At 37.4% G+C, this 27,313-nt stretch overlaps 1 long non-coding RNA gene across 1 annotated transcript; it reads right to left on the bottom strand.

Moving 5' to 3' along the window:
* Positions 1-1,502: 1,502 nt before the first annotated feature.
* Positions 1,503-26,553, bottom strand: LOC114460164 (uncharacterized). Its single transcript, XR_003673561.1, has 5 exons — positions 26,430-26,553; positions 26,295-26,358; positions 2,356-2,745; positions 1,752-1,811; positions 1,503-1,617 (listed from the first exon to the last, which is right to left on the bottom strand). It is a non-coding gene; the product is annotated as an uncharacterized LOC114460164 (long non-coding RNA).
* Positions 26,554-27,313: the final 760 nt, after the last annotated feature.

Here is a 27,313-nt window from a genome sequence, read left to right as displayed (position 1 = left end):
TCACCATTAATCACCATAAACCACCATTAATCACCATAAACCACCATCAGTCACCATTAATCACCATAAACCACCATTAATCACCATAAACCACCATAAACCACCATCAGTCACCATCAATCACCATAAACCACCATAAACCACCATCAGTCACCATAAACCACCATTAATCAGCATTAATCATCATAAACCACCATAAACCACCATCAGTCACCATTAATCACCATAAACCACCATTAATCACCATAAACCACCATCAGTCACCATCAATCACCATAAACCACCATTAATCAGCATTAATCACCATAAACCACCATTAATCAGCATTAATCACCATAAACAACCATTAATCAGCATTAATCACCATAAACCACCATCAGTCACCATTAATCACCATAAACCACCATTAATCACCATAAACCACCATCAGTCACCATAAACCACCATTAATCAGCATTAATCACCATAAACCACCATCAGTCACCATTAATCACCATAAACCACCATTAATCACCATAAACCACCATTAATCAGCATTAATCACCATAAATCACCATAAACCATCATTAATCACCATAAACCACCATCAGTCACCATAAACCACCATTAATCAGCATTAATCACCATAAACCACCATCAGTCACCATTAATCACCATAAACCACCATTAATCAGCATTAATCACCATAAACCACCATTAATCACCATAAACCACCATTAATCACCATTAATCACCATAAACCACCATCAGTCACCATTAATCACCATAAACCACTATTAATCACCATAAACCACCATTAACCACCATAAACCATCATTAATCACCATAAACCACCATCAGTCACCATCAATCACCATAAACCACCATTAATGAGCATTAATCACCATAAACCACCATCAGTCACCATTAATCACCATAAACCACCATAAACCACCATCAGAGCCTCCATTGGTGAGTGTTACAATGATTAGAAATGATTGATCAACCTCTGATGATTTATTACAACATCTCTATGGGTCATAGAGGGATACGGTTACGTACTGAGTCGTTGTTCGGGATGTTTGTTTGTTAGTTGATCCTTGATTTCATTTATAGCTTTGGTCAGAATCCACTGGAAAAAGTCTGTTCACACATTCTGAACCTCCTATAATCTTCAAATAAAGTCTATTATTTTTCAGTGATAAACAGTGAATGGGGTCAAATTGACCCTAAGAATAATAGGAGGGTTAAAGGGATTGCTGCTACCAAATATGGTCAATTGGAGGCGTGTCTTAATGTAAATGAGCCTGAACGTGTGCTAGCTTTAGAACAGGTGGGATTAATCAACACTGCTGTGTGTACGACCTCTGTCCACACGCTTCATAAATACTGATTCTTTTTGTACTGGTGCACATTCTACATTTCATTGGTCTGAACGTATTTAGAACCAGTTCTATGAACGGATCAATAAATGAGGCCCCTGGACCATCAGGAAGACAACCAGCAACCTTCTTTATGTGGACTCACTGTGGGTCAGTAGATGGACCTCCTTTGAAGTTAATGACTTTGTCCATGGAATAGTCACTTCTAAAGGACAGACAGCTGAGTCCGGATCCAGATGTGTGCTTCTTCCTGGTCCTTGAAAACACACACACACACACACACACACACACACACACACACACACACACACACACACACACACACACACACACACACAGTGTAACACTGATGTACAGAGGTGTGAGTGCTGAGCTCTGACGTGGCCTCACCTCTGATGTTCAGTCTGGATCTCATGTTGTTCCTTCACCGTGTGAGACAGTCAGCGCTACCTGAGTATCATGGTAAATAGTGTAAACACACATTAGAAAATATAAAAGATGTCAAAGCTCTGAGTTTCACAACAAATATCTGGAGCTCTGAAGTTTAACAGCACACTGACTGGATGAGAGTTAGTGAGAGTTAATAGTGAGAGTCACCATTAATCACCATAAACCACCATTAATCAGCATTAATCACCATAAACCACCATAAGTCACCATTAATCACCATAAACCACTATTAATCACCATAAACCACCATTAATCACCATAAACCACAATTTATCACCATAAACCACCATTATTCAGCATTAATCACCATAAACCATCATTAATCAGCATTAATCACCATAAACCATCATTAATCAGCATTAATCACCATAAACCATCATTAATCAGCATTAATCACCATAAACCACCATTAATCAGCATTAATCACCATAAACCACCATTAATCAGCATTAATCACTAATAACAAATGATCCCCTGATAGGACGTGGTAGTGGACTCAACCACAGATATATATTAAATTAAATTAAATTAAATTAGCTCCTACCTATGGCCACTTGGGGTTGATGAGTTGAGCTTTGATGGCGTCGTTGTGGGCGGGGCTATAGCGGCCCACTCTGATGTAGGCTGCTGAGCGGTTGCTGTACAGGATGTAGTTGTGGGGGTGAAAGGTCAGCGCCTCACTGTAGAGCTGGATAGCCAATGAAAAGTCCCCCTGCTGGCACGCCTGGTTACTGTGACGCACACGCTCCACAAACTGTGATCTACTCAGAGAGGAAGAACTCTGAGGTGGGGGCGGGTCCAACACCTTCACCTCAGAGGATGGAGACATGATGGAGGAGGAGGAGGAGGAAGGAGGGATGATGGAGGAGGAAGAGGAGGAGGAAGAAGATGGAGGATCATTTGTGCTGGTGGAGTGAGAACCAATCATGGAGAACTGTCAGAAAACAAGAAGAAAAACACAGATTAAAGTCAAACATTGATCCTGTTCTGGTGTCATGTGACCATTAGGGCTCAGTGTGTTACGTTGTTACACAATGTGTATGTGTTACACTCCTCCAAATCAGCCCTAGAGAGCCTCTGTCCTGCATGTTTTAGATCAAGAGGCCCAGGGGTCACTGCAGCCATCCAATAAGTACACAAAACCACAGAAAAATACACAAAAAACAGTAAAAGGACAACAAAAATACACAAAACTACGCACAGTTACACATATACACAGGAATATAAGAAAAACAGAGAAAACTACTACAAAAGATGTGAGAAAAAGTTACAAAATGACATTAAACTACAAAAAAAACACAAAATATAAAAGGAGATAGACAAAAAGCCACCAAAAACACACGAAATGACAGAAAAGTACACAAAACAGTAAAAATACACAAAGAGAGAAGAAAAATATTCCAAAAACACACAAGACTGTTAAAAATATTCACATAAATAAATGAAAAACAAAAATAAAATGCCTTTAACAGAAAAAGACAGAAAAGTACACAAAACAGTAAAAATACACAAAAAGTTGGCAATAATAACTAATGTATACTTTATTAATCACAGAGGGCTGACAACTACAGGTTCCTATGAACCATGATCAACATTCCACAGTGATGACACATCACAATACATCAAAATGTGCCAAAAATACATAAAATGACAAAAAATACACAAAGCAAACTGGTAAAAATACACAACAGGATGACAAAAATACAAACAATTACTCCAAAAACTCACAAGGCAGCTACAAATATACACAGAAATATTTAAAAAAGCAACAAAATGCCTTTAAATACACAAAACATCACAAAAGGAAAACATTAGGAAACAAATCTTTTGTTGTTTCCTGTCAATGCTCTGATTGGTCATTATTCTAAATGTTGATCATGTGACCCTCAGGTCAGATACAATCACATGTTTGTTCACTGAAAAACACAGCTCGTTATCACACTTGGTTAGATTCAGTGAAACACCTGAGACATGCAGGACAGGAGCTCCCCAGGACCATGTGTGACAGGATAAAGAACAATTAAGACACACACACACACAGAGTTTAGGTCGTAAGTATTGAAGTTATGAGTTTCATATTTACGGTTGTTTCAGAGCACCTCTCCCACTTTGCTCGCTCACTGCACAAACTCACACACACAAACTCAGACACACACACACACACACACTTGTCAGGTATTCCTATGATATTATGACACACATTTAATCACAAAAAGCAGCTTCAAACAGATCAATGTTGACAGGTTGTCTGGCAACTCAGGATAAAATAGAAGCTCAATGTTGAGAAGTTGTCATGGCAACTCAGGCTAAAATGTAAGCTTAATGTTGACAGGTTGTCATAGCAACTCACGCTAAGATGAAAGCTCAATGATGACAGGTTGTCATAGCAACTCAAGCAAAGATGAAAGCTGCAGAATCTTCACCATTCTACAGAATCTCCTTGTGCACCGTCAGAAACGACTAAAGTAGCTTTAATAATATAGATTAACGTTGACCAGCAGATGTCATCAGTGAGCAACGTTTGGGACCAAAGTTTCTAATAATAATAATGTCAACTTTAATGACTAATTTTGTGATTTTTCTCAAAACCTGTGAGTAAATACTGCTTGTTTTATTCTAAACTTATTTACATATTTAGTAATAATCTTGTGTGAATGAGATGATAATGTAAAGATCTTAGAACGACTTTGTCATAAAAGCTTTATTCATTCACATTATGTCACTTTCTGCATTAAACAGTGGATTTTATTTTTATTGGTAGATTCTGTCATTCTGTCTATGATTCTATTAACACAGATATAGGACCATAATTAGCCAATCATGAGCTCATTACAAGTTGTTCATTAATCCTGTAAGAACAAAGTCAAACCTCAAAGTCAAACTGTTTCCTCTGAAGACCTTCATTTACAAATCAATGGGAATTTAAATTATTCAGCCACAAAATCTAAATATTTTCCTCCACATCATGTGATCTCTGAACAAACTGATCATTTTAGTCAATTTCAAAGTGATGACACTGCAAAGGATGGATGAATATTTCTAGATCCTTCATGTTCATTCTGTCTCTTCCATCCTTCAGGTGGAGCTGATTCTATGCTGATGTTACAGGTGAATGGAGGATTGTGGAACCACTCAGCCGTGACAGCAAACATGGTGAGAAATGAGTGGATTGAAGTTTAGCTTCTCCTCATATTTTCTCCTGATTATTTAATAAGATGTAAATAAGCTTCATTTGATCAGAGACAAGTGCTAATGTCCATCCTGCCACTGAGCTGTGGAGGCAGTGATGCTTTGGTCAATGTTCTGCTGGTAAACTTTGGTTCCTGACATCCATGTGGATGTTCTATTGAAGTTGATCTCCTACTGAAGCCTAATGCTATGTCTGATCCATCTTTAACAGCCACTGTTCTTTCTAGGAACACATTTAGAAACAAATGTTTGTTTGGTTCCTTCGCTGTGTTTAATCTCTAACTGTTCTACAGGACTCTGGAAGCCAGAACAAAGTGACACCTCAACGCTCTCAGAACCATGAAGCTCAGCCACAACAAAGAAACAAATCTAAGAGAAAAACTTCAGAGCAAAGAGTTCAACAGCAGAGCCAAGCTGGAGTTAAAGCTAAACATACATGTGACCAGTGTGGGAAGAACTTTACCTGGAAATCACACCTCACTATACATCAAAGAATCCATTCTGGAGAAAAAACATTCATCTGTGACAAGTGTGGAAAAGCTTTTGCTCGGAAGAATGACCTGAAACGCCATCAGCTTGTTCACAGTGGAGAGAAACCTCACACGTGTGATGAATGTGGAAAGACTTTTAATCAATCTGTACACCTCAGTCAACATGTCCTCATTCACCGTGGAATCAAAGCTCACAGATGTGAACAGTGTGGAAAGGCTTTTACACTAAGATCACATTTAACTCTGCACATGCAGACTCACTCCAGAACAGAGTTGTATCGCTGTGATCACTGTGGGAAAATATATCAACACAAACAATCTCTCAATGAACACCTGAGATCTCACACTGGACATGAAGTGTGTCCCTGTGACCAGTGTGACAAAGTTTTTACAACATATTACCAGTTAAAACGTCACCAAACCAGCCACTCATCAGAAAGACCTCATAAATGTGACACATGTGGAAAATCTTACAAGAGGAAATCTCAACTTAATCACCACCAACGAGTTCATGAGAAGAATGTTTTCAGATGTGATGAGTGTGGGAAGACCTTCAGCACTTCATCTGTTCTCCACTCACATCTCTGTGTGGATGGAGACATGGAGCAGGAATCATCTTCATATCCCAGCGACACACGGATGGTGACGACACCTTCTGGTTCCAGTGTTGGACTGAAGAACCCAGAGATCAGGCTGCACAGGATTCCAACATAAACCTGCTGTCAGCTGGAAAATGGACACCAACAGTTCAGGAAGTTGTTATTGTTGAATAGTGTTTAGTTGTCTTTTGTTTGTGTCCATAGTTTAATGTTTGATTTATGTTGCTGCTGCCTGTTGGTATGTTAGACTGTTTATTGTTACCAAAGTTTGTTGTTCAGTGTTTAAAATTAAATAAATGTGACACATTGGTTCCATTGCTCATTGTTTTTTTTCATTGTGATTTTCTTCCTTTGAATCATCACTGAAAGTGTACAAATATCAGGTCATTTAAATCGTGCATTTAATCAAAATCCTAAAGATGAGACAATACATTTCTTAACAGCAGCAATGATCTGATAACAGGATGCTGAACATTGATTTGTTACTGTAATGTAGGAAAAGGGGTGGGACTAATACGTTTATACTTCCACCCACTCCCTTTCAAACACCAAAATTATGTGTATGCAATAATATATGTAATAGTTTTTTTCTGGAGGGAAGCTATCTGCATCACATCTTTAGTTTATTGTAATATTGTTTATTGTATTATTTATTTTTGTGTGTTTACTTTGTACAGGAGGAATAATTCATTCAACTGTAAGTTTTAGAATTAAAATGCATTTACAGGAAGAGAGTGAGTGATTTTTGTCTTAGATTATCACAAAGGTCAGAGGTCATGATAACCACAAAGAACACAAATATCTTTTAGAAAGAAAAACACAGTAAAAAGGTTTTTCTAATAGATTGTAAACAGTTCTTAGAATGTTCTGTAAGATGATTATTTGATGATTAGAAGAAGAAGAATTCTCTTCAGAATCCACCAACACAAAGCCTGTTTCACACACACTCACACAGCAGGATAATAATAAGATTATTATACCTGTGCAAGTGAGAGGTTCCCACATCCTCCAACTGTGTTTTTCTCACTGTAACATATCAGGAAAATGTGTTTTTAATTTTCCATTATCAACTACATTATAATTGTTATATATTTGTTTAAGATGTGCTCTTGTATTAATATGTACTTTAAGATTAAAAGTGGCAGTTAATGTAGTCTACCATCAAGTATCTTTATTTGCTCTTGGTTTGGCCTTTTGAAATGTCCAGTTTGCCGACAGTAAAAAATAAAATAAAAATAATAACAGAAGATATTAATGTAATCACTTCTTGAAAATAAAAAAAAAAAAACAATAACATTCATTGAATTATGTCAAAGTGTAATAAATGCAGCTTTTTAAAAAGGAAAATAATTTACTATAATGTACATTATACTGTTGTCATGTTTAAGAATTAAAAAACTAAACTTAGATTTTATCTAAACAAAATATAAAAAGTCTATTTAAGAATTACATGTTTTATTGTGTAAAGTTCTGTCATGTGTTCCAGGTCTCAGACTGAAGACAAATAAACTAATGAAGTTCCTGTGTAAACAGGAGAAAACATGAGGAAGACGACAGTACGTCTGTTCAGAGCAGCTTCACTCAGCATTCTCAATCAATATTTAAAATGAATTCATTTTTACTGTCTTTTCTCTGTATAACATCATTTTCAGTCACACAATAGACATATGTACACAAATCACCATTACCATATTTCTAAGTGTGAACAGTGTAAAACTGCATAGATTAAATTTCTTTCAGCCATTAAACAGAATTTCTTTCTTTCAGCACTTAATTATTTTACCTTTAGTTCAAATATACCTCAGGTAAACCATCAAAATAATATCAAAAATAAACATATTTATCTGTGTTTCCTTGTTAAAACAACTACAAGCTTTTATATACTTTTATCATTCAACATGTTTAACAATGACTACAACCTAATAATATAAACATTTACATTTTTACCAGAAACACAATATTTATTACTGAGTGAAATGTACTGGAGCAATAACTTAAACCAGACTCTTATTTTGTAGTAATCACAAACACATTACGATCAGCAATGCTATTTTGGCCTGCACGTAACACAGATTAAAAGTATCTGCTTCTTAACAAAAACATTCTTTAACTACCTTTCATTTATGTTTTAGCTTGTCTTTTAGTGTTAAACCACATTCTTACACATGTTGACATGTTTTCAAGCTTCACAAACCTGTGTAAACAGGAGAAAAGATGAGGAATACGACAGTGCATCTGTTCAGTAAAGCATGACTCAGCAAACTGAGGAAACAACGAGTTCACGAACAGAGAGTTCATGAAAGAAACACGACACCACACTGCCTCCTACTGGTAAAACTGAGATATGCAGTTTGTTTTAAATTGAAGCTTTGTGTCCTTTAACACAGTCACTCATGCACCATTATCTTCCCTCTTTCTCACTGTACTGTGTAAAGGCCCATGTGTGTGTGTAAATATCTCCTATTATTTATTACCACGTTTATTTATCTAATGCTGCTAAAACACTGCAAATTCCCCCTGCTGATGTTTGGAGTTTCCACATCTGTATCCTCAGCTAAAAGTTGTACTTGTTTTATCTTGTGAGATGTGAAAGAATTTGATGATGATCAGCATGTTGATATGACACACCTGTGAGGTGGGAGGGTTTATCTCTGCTCACTAAGAATCGCATAAAAACTAACTCGCGTCCGTCGGCCCCAGAGGGTTAAATTAACGCATGCCTCGAGATGCGTTCAAAGTCCCTGGGAAACTCAGAAATGTCAGTATTTTGTCAAACATCCCCACACAGCCCTGACACCACATGAAAACAAAAGAGGACATGACTAAAACCAGACGTATGGTCACCATACATGTCATTATTTAATAATGAATGGAAATAATAAAAATGCAGTGTTATAGTTTGGTCACATGGGGGAGATTTATATAGTTTTATTATTGTGAATATATGGAATTTTGGTGTTGTTTACCATATCTGCATTGAAAAAGGTACCTTGGGATGGAATATTAATTAAAACATATTTTCAAATAAATGTCAAAATAATATTATTTCACTGGAACACATTTGTAGCCTTTGCACACCAAGAAACACAATATATTATTGTGGTGCACCTAAAAATGTGACCACATTGTTTTTAGTTATTTTATTATTTTGTATGTTATAGTAATAAATAGATGGTTTTTCACATGTCATTAGTGCTGTCCTGATTTGAGCCAGGGTGAGAGAGCAGAGAGGAACCTTTGTGTTGGAGGTGCTGCACCCCGGGTTGGGTTTTACGGTGCAACTTCCTGTTTCCCGTCAAATGCAATCTGGATTGAAGGCAGCACACCTCGTGTTCATTGCTCGTGTTCATTCACAGTGTTTTTCAGGTCAGTACACAGTAAAATCTGTCATTTATCACACTGTAAGGTAACTACCTTGTTGTTTATGTGTATGTTTTGCTGTTAAAAACATTACTGGTGTTTTAGAACCGATGTTTGTGTGAGGGTTAGAGCAGGCGAACCTTTCCCACACGTGTGAAGTCACGCGAGATGTGTGACTCCGGTTTTGGGAGTTTAATTTACTTTTATAACTGTTAATATGCACTTTACTTTAATTTTAGGATTTAAGTTAATGATCTCTGACCATCTTAAGTGTTAGTTAAAACTTAAATGTGTTTTGTGAGTGAGCTTAGTAGCTGAAGAAGAACATTTATTAAGAAAGTGATAAATGATGCCATGTTAACTTGGTGAAATGATGTTATGTGTCTTGTGTGTTTATATTGATATGTTGTGGATGGAAACTGAGTGTGGAGTGTACTTTTGTGGTACTGAAATAGAGTGATTTGTGAATGATTAAAGAAAATGCAATCTGGATTGAAGGCAGCACACCTCGTGTTCATTGCTCGTGTTCATTCACAGTGTTTTTCAGATTGCACATATCACTGCTACGCCAGCCCCTGAGCTTGGGGCCCGTAACAGATTGTGGGGGCTCGTCCGGGATCAGCACGCCATTCGTCCATGGGCTGCTGCTGATCCAGTGATACTGAACGTCGGGACTGCTGTGCTTCGGTGCCAGGTGTGACCCAGTGTGCGACAGAGGGACCAGTGACCAGCGAAGAGGGTGCACAGCCTGCACAGTGCGACACTTCGAACCCAAGCATCTGAGACCAGCAGGATGTCAGCCGACGAAAGAAAACAACTTGTTTGGAGCATAAAGAAGAAGCTTCACCAACTGACAGGTACTGAAGCTCACCTAATCATAACCACTATTGGCGAAGTCCAAGGACTTGATGCAACACAGCTAAGCCAAGATGATGAAGAGAGTTGCATTGAGTATCTAACCATGTACTTGACATGCCGAGCAATCCTGGAAAGGGAAGACCAAGGATTGCCGCTACTAAAGAGACTTGAATGTATCATTGATGGGAAGATTGTAAGTCGCAGCCGAGGTCCTGTGCTCTTGGAGGAAGAGGTTGGTAGTAGAGAGCGTACTGTTCCCACTCTACAGCAACAACCAAGCACTAGTGATGCAGATGTGCAAACGTTACTCGCTCGTTATAACATTCAAAGTCAACTGAACCAAGTCCTGTCTGCTGCAACCTCTCCAGTCCAAGAAAGGCTCTACTCAAGTGATAAATGATGCCATGTTAATTTGGTGAAATGATGTTATGTGTCTTGTGTGTTTATATTGATATGTTGTGGATGGAAACTGAGTGTGGAGTGTACTTTTGTGGTACTGAAATAGAGTGATTTGTGAATGATTAAAGAAAATGCAATCTGGATTGAAGGCAGCACACCTCGTGTTCATTCACAGTGTTTTTCAGTGTTTTTCAGATTGCACATATCACTGCTACGCCAGCCCCTGAGCTTGGGGCCCGTAACATTATGACTGTAAATATCATGTCTGCTATTAAAAACTGTATATTACAATAATTAGCATATTAGCACACACTTAGCTATAATAGAGCTTTTCATCTGTAAACCCTTCTTAGAAACCAATGATCACACAATGTGTTGCCTGTTATCTCACGCTACGAGGTGACTATTGTTGGAATTGCCCCTGTATAAATAAAGTTTAATTGAATTATTATGTGACCTTTGACAAATAAACAGTGGTTGCAAATATCAAACTACTTCTGTGTAACTCTATTGTAGTCCAGTCATCACATTTATAAACTATCTTAGTCATCTAGGATCTGTGCACCCTCAGAAAATCAGCTGCTCACATTATTTTGACCTGAAATCATCTGATTTTCCACCGTTTGTAATTCTTCTCCAGTCTGCATTGACTCCTCCCACCAGAGCGTCATGTTTAAGGGAAGAAGAAAATGAAAATGGATGATTTATTATTCATTTTATTTATGAGTTAAAAATGCAGCTATATTCTGAAAATGAAAAAGCATTTCTGTTAATGGATTTTAAATTGAATTATGGTACAGATATACTTCCATAGTTGATACAGTTGACGTAGCGTTCTTATTCTCTATTACAAGTTCACAGAGAAGCTGCAGTGTTTGCAACTGTCGTCACCTAAAAAAGACAAACAAACTAAACAATAAAATATGTTACCATTGTTATTTGGATTATTGAAAATTTAAAACCAATCAGAAATACACCGTTTTTATCTGTATTTGGTTTTTACGTTTTCATGTTTCTGGAAATCATTGGTTGAAAAATAGGTGAATGTCAAGCAGCATTTTGTCAGGTCTGTTGTTTGTTTTTGTTTGCAATGCCTTTGAATAAGTTGTTTTGTGCCTGACTTGGCTAGCTACGCCACAAGTTTTCCCTCAGTGTCCTTAGGTCTCCCATGTTAGATGGACCTTGAACTGAGACATGTTTGAATACTTTACATTGTAGTGTTGCACAAATGTTTGATCATTTTGTTTTTGCCTTCTTCACGTGACAAATCACAGCACTTTATACAGCAGCATATTATGTGTTTTGTTCATTGCTGTTGGTTTTGCTTTAAAAAAAAAGTCTTAAATTGTCTTAAATTTGACATAAAAAGTGTGCAGCAACCACTGTTTCTGGTGTACGGTTCATACTGTTAATAAATGTTGATGGTGCTCATACTCCTGGTTGTGATTCTGATAAGATGTTTATTCTAAGAACAAAAACTGGTTTTAAGGTTTTGATTTTAGTTTTAATATAGATTTATGTTTATTTCAAGATGAGTCAACTTGTATCAAGAAACAGCTTAATCATTTTTCACTAATGCTGAGTCATTTTTTACTTAGATTAGTTGTTTTCTTCTTGTTCTGAAGCTTTAATTTGCCAAAATTAAAAAAGAAATATATAACATTTTTTAACAAGAATTGTGTGTTTATAGTCAGTATATTTCACTTATCATTGTGCTGTAGGAAGTTTGATTTTAAGTAATTTAATCTAATATTCTTCCATTTTTGCTTATTTTAACCCTTTAGAATACTTATCAGGATCTTCTTATTTTAAGATTCAACATCTTTTTTCAAGATTTCTTGTTAAGTAAATTTAACTTGCTGCATGGACAGATAATGTTTCTTGTTTTAAGAATTCTCCTCAAATGTAGTGTTTTTTTCTTATATTTTATCTCTAATTTACAGCAAAGGCTTTGTTTTTAGATCAAATAGAGAGCAGCAGCTTTTCTGGGACAGTCCACAACAACATTAACTATGATATTGGTCAACAGATGAACTCCTCTGTCCTGTTGGTTAGGACAACGTGTCTAACAATAAAAGCCCATCATCACAGAGCTTCATTTGGACATTTCCTGATTAGCAATCATTTATTAGCTTTAGGTTTGGACCAGACGTGGGCCACACAATACTCAGTCTATTATTGGTCACACCCCCAAAGTAAACGCTCAAAATGAAGGAACACACAAAATAATAGCAAAAATGAACAAAAGGACAAAAAAGTACACAAATTTACTGTGAAATTTCACAAAATGACCACAAATATGCACAAAAAAAATCTGGAAAATACCCCAAACAAACATGAATAACTTAATAAACAAAAAAGAAGAAGAATACACAAAGGCCCTGTCCTCTGAAGCTGGATTTCCTCTTCTCTCTGTCTCTAACTTCCTGCATTTAATCAGTGTGTGCTGTACTCAGACGCTGGCTAACTTCTTACCAGGCTAAATCACCATGGTAACTTAGGCTGAACACCTAACCTGGTCTGGACCAGGTTATGTTCTGGCTAGGATCTGAGCGAGCACTAAAGCTCCGCCTCCTGACAATAAGTTCTCCTAGAAAACAAGCTGTCCAATAAAAGTAGGATCGTTGTGAACACGTCTGTGTGTGAATCTGATGTGTTGTTGACAGGAGAGAGAATATTTATCCTTTATTTACCATCACATCCTATAGGAAACATATAGATTAATATCTACATTAGTCAGCTGATAAAACCTCATTCATTCATTCATGTATTATGTTGGTGACACAGAGAGCCTCAGTTCTGTTGATATTATAAAATATAAATATTGTCCACCTTATGATGTAGGCCAGGGCCGGCCTTCTCACACATTGTGTTCTTTGATTTTAAGATTTGTGTTACTGACTAGTAAACTAGTAGTAAACTAACAGAAAGTAGAAATGTCCTTGTCCTGCACCATTGTTGTTATTGTTCCCTTGAGACATTTACACTATACCTGTAGGTATTGTATTATAATAGTGCATTATTCTAAATGTTAAAATATAAAAATATTTTAAAAAATGTTCAATGATTTGTTGTGTTGCAGGATTGCATTGTTCTGTCTTGATATTTAAAGTAAATACATGCTAATCACAACATTAATTCTAATGAAATTTGTCTGCTATATGTTGTCACCACTAAAATGTAGTATTTTTTTTCTAGATCATCACCAACTCAGGTTGATCCAGGCTGATTAAAACCATCCCATCTGAGCTGGGACATGAACTGATCCATTTATTCACACATTAGTTCTTCTAATGTCTTTAAACACTTTTATTGATACACACAGACCTGGTCAGAGCAGGTTACACTCCCAGTTAGGATCATGGAAAATAACATTTGCTCCATCTCAGTATCTAGTTTAGACTTTTTTTAGACCTGTGTCCTGGGTATGATGGGTTCACGAGGTGAACAGTACTCAGCCATGTTGGGAAGTCCAGAAATCACACAGCATTTCACCAAATCATTGTGGTCCATGCCAGAAAATACCACAGACCAAGTATTTGTAGTGTAGTCATAGCACTCAACAATTCTGTTTCCTGTGCTACAAGAGACAACAAAGATCTTCTTGTTCATCACTGCAATGTCAAATTATCTGTGTCTGTGGACCATTTCAGGGACATCGTACCAGGTGTTGGTCACTGGGTCATAAGCCTCAGCAGACCTCAGACGTCCGGACCCATTGCTTCCTCCAACTGCAAAAATGTGGCCCATATATGCAATGACTCCAAGTCCATACCGAGGTGTTCCCATAGGAGTGATCAGTGTCCACTGGTTGGTATCTGGGTTGTAATACTCAGCAGTTTTCAGTACTCTATTATTCATTCCTCCACATATGTAAATCTTGTTGTTCAGTGTAGTGCAGCTGGCACTGAACCTCTCTTCATTCATTGATGCAATGAACGTCCACTGGTTGATGTTGGGCTGGTAGCGTTCAGCAGTTCTTAGTGAGGTAACATCATCATCCCTGCAGCCTCCCATAGCGTAGATGTATCCCTTTAGCTCAGTAACACTCATTAAGGCCCGTGACTCCTGCATTGGTGACATCTCCTGCCAAGTGTGTGTGACTAGGTTAAACCTCCACACTCTGTTAGAGGGGTTGGTCCATCTTAAACCACCACCCACAATGTAGAAGCATCTACCAAGGAAAACAGTGCTGTAGAGGAATAAGTGAGCCATGGTATTCTCCAGACTAGAATTAGTCTGAACTGTGATCCAGCTGTTAGTTCTGTAGTCAAAGGCCTCTATGGTCTTAGAAAATAATCTAAACACGGCATTTGGCAAACGACGACAAAACAAGGTGTTGATCCCAGACTCAGAGCAGAGTAACGAAGGTTGAGACATGACTTTAAGGGTATCAGAGACCAAGAGGTGGGACTCAGGGTTTGTTTTTACCACATCATTGTTAAGCACATTGTCTGTGATGTAACTTTTGTCCATCAGCCCCAGTAGTACCTTTGGTAACAGAGTAGAAATGGCTCCCTGTCGTTCCTCAGGCATGTGGTTTATCCATCTTAAAACACTTTGATAAACTGTGCTCTCCTGGGTCACAGTAAGGTCATCCTGACCCAGGATATCAGCCAGCTCCTGCACCTCAAGCCGCAAAAACTCTTCACAGAGTGAAATCTCCTCAAAATTCTCACAGATAAAGTGAAAGGCCTCATATTTCAGTTGAAACAAAATGGGAATATACCAGACTTTAGTAAACTGCCACAGCCCAATGCATTTTTCTGGACAGAGATGATCCTTCAGAGCTTCTAAGCATGTTTGTTCCAGACTCTTTACATTAAACTGATGCACTTCCATCATTAGATCAAAATTATTGCTGTTTTCAGAGATACAATAAGTAAAGTCACTGAGTCCAAGGAGTTTGTGAAATGTTCTGACAATGAAGATCATGTGAAGATCAAAGCATTTTAGAACTTCAAAGATCAAAGCATTTTAGAGCCTAAAGCTTCCATTTCTTCCAAACAGAATGTTGCCATAGTTACCAGCAAAAGAGCTTTTGCTGAATGTTGTTAAGCTGACAATTTGTTACACTCATTCATTTTGTTATATTTTAGTTTTAGTGCGTGTAATATAGTTCACATACATAATATTGTTGTTTCATGTTTTCAGTAGGGATGTAACGATTAATCGTAAGGCAGTTAAAAATCGATTCATAGGTACCACGGTTCACATCGATGCTCTGAAACGTGAATTGCAGTACTTTTTTTAACCAGCAGAGGGTGCTATATATTAATCCTTCCAGAAGCGGACATGACAGGCGGAATCTGCTACTATTTCTTTCTGGCCGCCATTTACTGTTAAACATGCTCATAAATGATTCTTTACTCCTTTAGCACCGAAAGAATATCTGTAATATTACGTGAATATCTGTAAAAGTCAGGTTTTACTATTAGCTCTGTCTGCTAGCATAGCTTCTCTTCTTCACTGGTGGAATATCTGCATGCCAACCAACCACTGGGTTACCAGCGCCCTCTGCTGGTCTAAACAAATATCTGACGTAAATACAGTAAAATGACTGGGTTTTTTTTGTTTTTTTTTTTAAAAGTCCAGTTGTTAAGGCACAAAATACATTTTCAGTTGCACTTTTAAAAAGAAAAAGAACTATTACGCAGTTTTGAATTGTTTATTATAGAACCAGAATTTAAATTAATAGGCTTCTTCTTCATTTGTATTATTCCTTTATTTATTTCATTCAAGATTTATTTTCAGTTAAATTGCATCATTTTGAATAGTTTATCAAGGGATTTTTTTGACAATGAAAAATAAAAGGAAATTAGTATAGTATTTTCCCCAAAAAATAAAGGAATATTTTTCAGTCATTTGTCAACATTCCCATTTTGTAAAATAAATCGTGAGAAAATCGTATCGTGAACCCAGTATCGTGAATCGAATCGGGAGTTGAGTGAATCGTTACATCCCTAGTTTTCAGCATTTTTCATTGATGTTTTATAATAAAATACAAACATAGGTTTAATATTTGAGTCTCTGTTTCTCCAGTGATAGGCAGAGGTTCTGGACACTGGACTAACTAGGGCTTCCCTCCCCCAGCACGTTTGACACCTATAGTCTGGATTGTTTACCAAGTCTCAGTGAAATTATGCTGTTCCTGTACCTGGTTATGGAACACTAAAATTATGAAGAAAGTGGTGAAATGAGATTTTAAAAACCAGATAAATTGGTTGAATGTTGCAAATTAGAGTGGGCAAAAACAGACAGAAAAAGTGGTAAAAAAGGGTTCAAAGAGTTAATATTGGAACAATTAGTTTAAACTGGTGAATAATGAGCATAACAAATGGTGAATGTGGTTCAATTGACAAAAATAATCATGATATGTGGTGAAAAGAGGTTAAAAGTGACAATAATGGGTCAACATATGTGACATTAGGTGGAAAAGTGGTGGAAAGGGTTTAGAAGTGCTGAACATGTCTGGAATGTGGAAAAAATGTGCAGAAAAGGCATTGAAATGTGATGTAGAAGTGCCAGAAATAGAAATAATGTTGCAAAAATGCATTAAAAGGAGCAAAAATATGGCAAGAAAAAGTGATGAACTTGGTTAAAAATATGGAGAGTTTGGTTTAATTGTCGAAAAAGGATAAAAATTGTTCAGAAAATATTCTTAGTTTCTTGAAGGTACCTGGTGGACCTCTCACAGTATCCTATGACCCCAAATGGGGTTCTGACCGCAAGGTTGAGAACCTTTGCTTATTATCAGAGCAGTGAACTCCACAAACCTCTAAACTTATTGTGAAGTTGATGAATTTGAAAGATCTACAACTGTGTTTTTGGTCATTTAAAAAATAATTCATGTTTTCTCTGTCCTTTTTACTTGCTCCTGAGGGCCGAAATGGATGCTCTAAAGGGCCGGATTTGGCCCCCGGGACTGGAGTTTGACACATGTGCTTTAAACTGTTGCTTCAATATGTCGGTCTTCTTTTTTCCTCTTTAACTGTTGTGCTAACGCTGTAATAGCCACTTTTCCTGCTGAAAGGTCCACCATTGCACTTTTACTACAGAAAGGATGTGAACACGCATCTACTTCAGTAAAAAGATCTCTGATTGGCTGAAATGTAGCGTCTCACCCCTTGTTTTTCTAAAGCTCAGATACAGAGCCATGAGGAGCAGAGGTCCAGAGTTCTCTCAGAAAACTTTTAATTATGTCATCAAAGGTTAGGATGGATGGTAAAAAAAGGTAAATGGACTTGATTTATATAGCGCTTTATCACCACACTGAAGCAGTCTCAAAGCGCTTTACATATCAGCTCATTTACCCAATCACTCTCACATTCACACACCAGTGGGACAGGACTGCCATGCAAGGCGCTAGTCGACCACTGGGAGCAACTTTGGGTTCAGTGTCTTGCCCAAGGACTCTTCAACACATAGTCAGGTAGTGGATCGAACCCCCAACCTCTCGATCAGAAGACGACCCACTACCACCTGAGCCACGGTCGCCCCAGATTTATGACCAAATGAAGCAAAAAAAAAAAAAAAAAAAAGTACATACTGCAGCTTTAACAATATGTATTTTAAACCTGCTAAAAGTGTGTCAATTGGCTGACCTCTGATTTATTTTAGTTTTCATTTAATTTCTGATTGTCAATGTTGTGAATGGGTGAGTTTTTGTATATGTAGTTAAAACAGTGTGCTGACCTAATAGTTTCTCTGTGTTACCAGGTGAGGATGGAGGACAATCACACAGTCAGATTCATGAAGCTGTCTGCTGACTTCAACAGTGGAGTAAAAGTCAAGATCAGAGAGTTTGTGTTGTATGACAACAGTGAGCGTCAGACATGGGACTGTCTACTGATGCTTCCCAACACCCCAACAATGGCCCTCAGGTCAGTAGTGGAGACATCAACTGATCAGTGGGAGAAGTAGAGCTCAAACTAATGCACACTGTTGGTCAGAACGTTAAAAAATGATTTCTAAAGGATTCATTTAGAAGGTTAATGATAGAGGATTAGATTAAAGTGAAACAGTCTCTCTTCATTGATAATTCATCATGTAACCAGTAAAAAAAGGACTGACCCAAGCTGTTTGTGTCCAGCAGGCTCAAAGCCTTTCTGCTGAATCATCAGTATTTTAAACAGGATGGAGGTGTCAGCTTCTGTTTAGTTTGTGTTTAGTCCTTGTGTTCTGAGTCTTTGTTTATTCTGTTTTCTACTGGAACTCTTGTCTCTGTGTTCCAGGGTTTCCTGCTTGTGGCTCCACCCCCCAGTGATGTCTGTGTGCTTGGTTTGTGACTGATTAGCTCCCTCATGTTTCCACCCAGGTGTGGCCTGTTCCCAATCAGGCCTCCTCTACTATTTAGCTGAGTGCTTGAACACTGAATGTTTGCTGGTTCATTGCCAATGTCTACCTTCCTCATGTCCTGCTGTGTTTGTTCCCTGGTTTCTTTGTGCTGCCCTTTTACTTTTTTAGTTTGGAATAAACATGGACTGTTTCCAGGAATGCTACGCCTGCATTCTGCCTCCATCTTTCTCTGTGTTTAGGTCCACACCTACACCAAACCCTGACAGGAGGAACCTTATTAAAGGTGCAATATATAGAAATATTGTACATTTTCAGTTTTTAAATATGTTTGAAATACTTAAAATCTTAATATGAGTGTTAAGAAACATGTCCTTAGCTGTCATGTTATATGAGTTGTTTTATTTTTAGATTATATAGTTATATAAACATTAATAAATATTGCTGGCCTGGCCAACCTGTAGTACCTTTTTGAGTATAAGCCTATTTACAGCAGAGCCATCCCTGAGAGTGTCACCTGCCATACAACACAGGAAGAAGAAGTCGTCCCTGAACAACGCCGTCTCAGGCATATATCATCTACTACCTGGATTTCACCAAGCCCACACACAGCAGAAGACCTTCAATCTTCTAGAAGTTTGTAGAGTGAGGTGGTACTAACTACACGGGGCAGCTTCACCCCATGTATCCTATAAAATCTCTACAGGCTGCGTCTGTAGAGGCTCGCGTTAGCAACAGATATATATCAGCAGATAACTCAGTCACCTCTAATCATTTCTCAGTGAACCTGCAGCGTAGTTACTATAAAATACAATACGACCACCAGGAAATCTTAGATTTAGGCTAAATAAAGAGTTATAGTCCGGTAGATGTGAAGATCTGGACCTCCTACGGAGCCAGCTACAACCAGCAGCCTGTGAAGCAGTGGAGTCTCGTACCAGCGGTGTCCGCCAGCAGAGGAGACATAAGCGGTGTGATCAGAAGCAGGAGCAGGGATGCCGAGCGGGGCTAGCGACCAAGCTAAAAGCTAATCCTCAAAAAACGCTGCTTCCTTCCATCCTGTGTTCTAATGTCTTTTCCCTGGAAAACAAACTGGACGACCTGAAGCTGGATTTAAATATATGACGTGAGATGAGTGTTTGCATATACATCATAAACAACTTTGTCATAGAGTTAAAGAAAACCAACCATTAAAGGTGTTTGACAGATTCAAAAATAGTGGAGCAATTATTATATATACATTATTTACATTTTAAGCATGATAGTAACTAAATAAACTAAATAGATTTAGGCCTCTGGCGTCAAGCCAGCCACACCTTCAGTTAACAAACTGGCCCCTTATTGGTCACAGCATACAGGAAGCACGACTTAAACTGCGACAGCTGCCTTTTACCTCCTCAGCAAGCATTGCGCAACCCACCTCCGCCCCAACTCCTCCTGGTCAGTGTGTATCCAAGTAACTGGGTGTCATTTTTTTATCATTAACATATGCTGTGATCTGTTCCAGGGGGTTTCTGCTAAACCGCTCTCCTTGCTTTAGCCTTTAGCTAGGGCTCAGGGAAGGTCAGGGAGGAGTGCTCTCCCTGCCTCCGGCTTTCCATGTAAGCTCATGGAAAGGACAAGGAGGTCCCAGAACAGACCCATACCACCAAATATATGATTGTATGCATATCCATGTAAAGCACTCAAAGGCACTATACAAATCCTAATGCACATTTATTGTAAATAAATCATTTATTTTGACTAAAGCAGTCCTGACTGAAATTTATTGCATTCATATTTACTAAATTAGTATATTTTGTCCTTTTGATCTATTTATTAAAACTCTTGCATGTTTCCTGATTAACTTCACTTTGCTTCCTCATTGTTGACAAGGTTATAAATAAAATATGTAGTTATTAACAAAGCTGAGCTCCTTTCAGGGCAAACTACAGTCTAATATACACACACACAGACTAGAAACATTCCTTCAGCTCACTGTAAATACCAGCAGAAATGCACAGCTTCAGCTATTTGGAGCTATATAATGAAAAACATATGAGTCAGCGTATTCCCTGAATGACCTAAATGTATCTAAACCAAGTAGACATGATGACATGGTAGAGGCTGAGATTATGTCAGCCTCTGCTATGGCTTTGATTAGGACTGTAATAGAGAGTGATGATAGAGTTTCAACGTTAGTGTCTGGGTTAAAAAGCTCGTCTGGTTTTTGCATCTCTGATGATCTTCACAGATCACAAACTGTGGATGTTAAAAATCCCAAAACTGCTTTGAGTAACATTAAAAACAACCTGAAAAGCATCACCAAGTGAGCCACAAGATGGAGACTCTGCAGAGACTCTTATTTCAGGTAACACAGATGAGCTTCAATAATCTATGACCCAGTCACAACTTCCCACCACTATTTTCATGTTTTTTTCACCTGTAAAATGAGAACAGCCTACAAACAGTAAGTCTGTCAGACTAACAGTACAGGCTGAAGAAATACAATAATCCCTTCACATCTAATCACCTGAGAGTATTCCTAATGTTATGGATGGAAGAAAACAGTCTCATCTTGGCAGGGGTGGACTGGCATCTGGGGACACCGGGGATTGGGCCGGTGGGCCGGGCCATGAGAAAGAGAAAACCTGTTTGTTTATTCCCACTTTCTTGTATCAAGTTTTGGCCGTGAAACTCCAGTATTTTACCCCTCTTTCCTGTAAATATCATATTACCATATTTTAATGTAATAATTAAAAATTAAATGTAAAAAAAACATTCCTCTGCCTCTGAAGAGAACTGTGACCTGAAATGGCCTGGAGATTAAATTTGATTTGATTAAATTTGATTACATTTGATTTGATTAAATTCAATTCAATTAATTAAATTAGATTTGAATAGATTTAATTTGATTAGATTTGAATAGATTTGATTAAATTAAATTAAATTAGATTTGATTAGATCTGATTAAATTGAATTGGATTGAATTAAATTAAATTAAATTAAATTAAATTAGTGCCGACAGCAGCAACAAACCAGGAAACAACTCATAAGAGAGATGGATGAAGACGTTATGATGAAACAACAAAGAACTGGTGTAAATATGTTGTAAAATGTGATGTAGGGTTTATCTTCCTAAAGAGCAGCAGGATGTGACAGTTACACATTCCTTTAGATTAGTCACTGAGATTTTAACGTCTACCACAGCGGAAAGAATCACGTAAATCACTTTCTATTTTGGCGATATAGAAAACTACACAACTGCATTTATAGATATATTTTGTATAAAAATACTAGTTTTAGGAGTCACTGCTTTTACTTCTCAGACACATGTAAATGTCAGTTAGATGGATTAATGAGTGCGTTCTAACCCAGACCTTCCCCATAACAAGCTACACTACAGAACTCACTCACACGTGCTGTCTCTTACAGGAGAAAAAGCCAAAAGCATTTCCCACGTTGCATGTAGGCATCTCCATAAATCGTGTAGTGACCTGCATAGTGGCCTCATCATAGAGTTTAGCCAGGATGACAAATTCTTTTTCTGTTGTTCGATTCGTCGCAGAAAAGTGAAAAGGGCTGAGATCGACATGTTTTGGCCAACTCGTCATCCAGTTCTGCTGCTATGGCACCTGTTGAGTGAGTGCCCAATTAATATCATCCATTTTCTACCCCACGTAGCCAGTTAATAATGTTAGGTAAAAATTAATCTACAACATGCATGCAGGACATAATCATTCATACTTAATTTGACTCAATTTACCTTTGATGAGTTGCGTAGTTTTGGTTTCTCCAGCAGAGTATTTTCGTGCTATAGCAGAATCTGGGAACATCTAAGCTACACACTTGTTGATGTCATCACAGAAGGTGAAAGCAACGTTGTTTTTTAGCACACAGCATTGCCATTTTCACCTCCGCATTACTGACCTCATCTTCCTCTTTGGGATTTCTTGTCACAAATGCTGACATCTTCTCAGCATGTTTCTTTGCCTCAAGCTGGCGCTTGTGCTTAGTGGCTTTTTCGTGTTGATTTACGTCGCTCCTTCCTCCGTAGGTGATGCTAAAATCGCAGTTGCAAATCATACAGAACCGGTAATTGGACCCCATCCTGCTCTTCTTTATAAAAGTAAAGTCACTGTCCCATCTCTCAAGGTATTTACATGACTTTTTAGTTTTTTTCGCCGGAGCGTCTTCTTCACATCCATCCATTTTCCGGGTTTGTTCCCACTGTAGGAAGTTGCATCTACTCTCGCGAGAAGTGAACTTCAACCTAGGTCACGTGAGGCGGCAGTTCTCGCGAGGCTAGTGATAGCGTCCAGTTTGGAGAGGCGGACAAATGTTTTTTATCTATATTTTAATGATGATTACATTAAAATACGGGATTTTTACAGGGAAAATAATACGGGAAGGTGGCGGGAAAGGGGTATAAAATACATGAGTTTCCTGGCCAAAACGGGATACTTGACAGGTATGATACATTAAATATCACAAACTTAGTGTCAGCTGTCTTGAACAAAGTAGTAGTATTAAATAAAGTCAGTGTAAATAAGTCACTTTAAAAAGCTGGAACAAACCTCCAGGTTGTTGAGGTAATGAGGTTTAAACCAATCAGAGTTCCTTTTACTTAAATCAAGTTTATTAAATAAAAGAATAGATATCTTGTTTGAAAGAATCCTTACAAGTTAAGAAATGTCTATTTAATGTTATCCAAATCACACAGTTGATGATAAATTAAAGATGTTTACTGTTCAGAATAAACACTAGTGCAGAAAAAACTACCATATTTCTCAGACTATAAGGCACACTTGAAATCCTTAAATTTTCTCAAAAATCAACAGTGCGCCTTATAATCAGGTGAGCCTTATGTATGTATTAACATGTCAAAATGTTTTAGTACATCTTTGGTAAACTATGAAGCTGCACCGCTTGATGGATTTTTGGTGCTTCAGGGCTACTGTAGTCAGGAGCCTTATGGAGTGATATGTACCGTACTGTGCTTTAACATACTGAACTGAAAAAGTCAGTGTATTGTTCTGTATTTTATGTGTTAAACCTGAACAATGTTGAGAATTGATAATGAGTTGAATAAAGTTTGACTTATCTGACTATTTTGTTTCTCTTATTGTGCCTTAATAATAATAATAATAAACTAGTGTGCCTTATGTATGAAAATAGACCCGGTCAGACCCATTCATTGATAGTGCGCCTTATAATCCGGTGCACCTTATATTCTGAAAAACACAGTATTTCAAAGTGTGTACGTCACTAACTCACTGAGTGCAGTGATAAACATGCTTTCAGACCTAATCCTATTAATTAATACCTATTTGAATCACAGTCTGGCGGCTAACAAACACATTAGCATGTGATTAGAAATGAAAGATTGGGGAAATATCAGCGGTAGTTTTGTCACTTCTCTCTGGGTCCGTGTACAAACCGGAGCTTTGCTGTGTTTCAGTTTTGAGCTGATACTACTTTTGCTCCCTCAATTTACATCATAAAAATTACACAATGATGATAACAAATGCATTAAAAGTCTCAATTTAAAAAAAAAGGAACATTTATTGAAATTAATAAAGGTGAGGTAGAACAACAAGTAAAAAATATTTTAACTGAACGTCTCATTTCAGTTCAAATATGAACATTTACCTTCAGGTTTGAATGAATATTCGAATTTTAAGAGACAATACCTTTGCTTGTGTTAAATAAAGCTAAAGTTTATTCAACCATTGAACATACAGGGTACAATTAAAGCTACTGTACTGACACAGGCAGTATTTCCTCATTGTTTCTTTAAGAAAATGTTCTTTAAAAAAAGAAAAACCTCTGAAAGCTTTGTTTTTCTCCTATTTTTCCACTTTGCTTCATCCTACTCTGGAAACTCCCATTGATCCAGGCTGATAGGTGTGTTTCTGTACTCAGCCAGAAGATATGTGAATAATAAAACAACCTTTTTTATGTATTTTTGCTAAAGGAACACAACAACTACACCCACTGATCCAGCTGAAAGACTTTTTAAAAATGACTTTGTCTGCCCATGGACGTTTAGAGGAAGTGACCTAATTTGTTCTCTGGATCCTGACATTACTCACAACCATCAATCTGAGATGAAAACACCATATTAAAGCTTCATTGTTCAATTAATGATCTTGAAAATAAAGTCAAAGTTATATGGAAAAGTGAAAGAAATTTGATACATTTATTTTATTCATATTGTCTTTTTATACAAACATTACTCAGTAAACTAAATTTCAGTTTGTGAGCAAATGTTAATTGAAAATTTCATGGATTTGTATTCTTAACATTGTTAAAAAATATACCCTTAATGTGCCCTTAATGTATTTTAAAGCAGGAGTAGTTATTTCCTGTACTATAATACATAGTCATATATTATAATTTAATTGTCTTTCACAGTAACAAAATAATTACTGCATAAGTTTATTATATGAGAAAATGTTTAATTGATAAATATTTTTACAGTATGCTTTAGAGTGATCAAATCTTACTGTAAATTGTACGGTAATCTTCCTTTACCGTAAAGGTAGAAACAGTGTTAATGATGGTAATATTTTGACAAGACCGGTAGTTCCTAAATGTAAAAGGTCTGGATAAACACTTAATCTAACAAAACGGTTTACGGTAATGCTCTGGCAACCACAGCTGCCAGTTTTTTTACTGTAAAAAATGTTTTTTTATTTATTTATTTTTTTTTTTTTTTTTACAGTGTAGCGTTTTGTTCCCCAAGCTCAAAGATGAACTTTTTTGTAAAGGTGCCCCAAGGGTTAATGAAGGAAAAAGTCACAAGTGGAACAAAATGTTGATGTTGTGCTGCTAGTGATTAATAAAAGGGTCTTTGTGGTATTTTTCTCCTTGACCTATTGTTTTTTTTTTCTAAAACTATATTGAAAAATATAAATAAATGGAGTTTATATAATCTATGAGATATGAATATTGGTCCATATCACCCAGGCCTAATGTAACCAAAGCGTTTTATGTTGTAAAGATGTTCACATTCCACATGATAAAAAGCGTTTGTTCTCCAGTGCCACACCTGACGCTCATTACAGCCTCCTTTTATGGCTGATTAGGGTAGAGACACTCCTCTAGCGCCCTCTGCTGCTGAAATGGCTCCACCACACTCACTCAACCAACACAAATCAATACTTAAATAGTGTTAACAGTTATACTGGGGTAACAGCACTCAACATAATGTATCTAATACAACATTAGCCACCTAACATAGTTCAATGGCATTACATTAGCATTCAGTTAGCATAGCATGCTCCTGAGCAACAAACATTTAAACTCACCAATTCCTTTTCAAACGTCAAGCTCAGCAGGATTAAATGTCTCCTATCCCTGAGGTGGTGAAGTCTGAAGGTGTACAAAGGTTGTAGTGAGGACTAAAGTTGTTAAAAACCTAAAGTAGATGTTAAAGAACCAACCTGTTGTAGCAGCTCCGTGTGTGTGTCGTCACTCTCTGACAGGGAACAAACACAGCTGTTTGCAATAGGTGACCGAGCTACGTGATTGGCTGAACGTAATCTCGCGAGAGTAACGTGGAGTGGAGGAAGTGACGTCACACGCTTTAAAGAAATGAGTTTTAGCAACAAAGAACCCCCTTCAAAACCACCCAACTGAACTTAAAGCTTAAATACTTTATTATTATATTTAATAAATATAATTCTGTATAAGTATGAATTACACTGTCAATCCTATATAAATATGTAGATTAATATTATAAATATTAATCACATATATAGTTATCAGGGCTACACAAACAGTCTTAGGTCAGGTTTACAAAAGAACGTATTGTTGTTTGTAGGATGCTGGCAGGAGGTCCAAGGTGCAGGTTCCTGATGTTCAGTGAGTGAGATGTGATCCAGATGTGAGGTGGAGGGGCTGAACACGTTCAGTTGCAGGATGAAGTGTAAAGATGACGGTTGGTAAACTGATGATCTGACATCAAGTGGTAGAATGAGCCTGATCTTATACTGTGGAGTGTGTAGGTAGCTTGATTGGAGATGAGAAGCAGCTTTGCAGACTTGATTGCAGACAAGGTGGGTGGAGCCAGTTCTAAGGAAAACACACAGGGAGGAGAAAACATAGACAAAGCAAATAGACTAGGATCCTCACAGTGACAAATATGTACTGTACAATCAGAGCCAGTGTTTTCACACATGTGCCAGCAAAAGGAGGCGGGTTAAAAACAAGGTGAGCGATTATGATTGGCTAAGGCGACGTGCCAGCACCTGACACACACACACACACACAGCAGATTTGATGAATCAGCAGAGAAAGTGAGCTTGGAGCAATCTGATGAAAAGTT

Source organism: Gouania willdenowi, unplaced genomic scaffold (genome assembly GCF_900634775.1).
Source record: "Gouania willdenowi unplaced genomic scaffold, fGouWil2.1 scaffold_412_arrow_ctg1, whole genome shotgun sequence".
Taxonomy (NCBI): domain Eukaryota; kingdom Metazoa; phylum Chordata; class Actinopteri; order Blenniiformes; family Gobiesocidae; genus Gouania; species Gouania willdenowi.
Note: the sequence above shows the minus strand (reverse complement) of the source record. Positions and strands in the feature narration are given on the sequence as shown.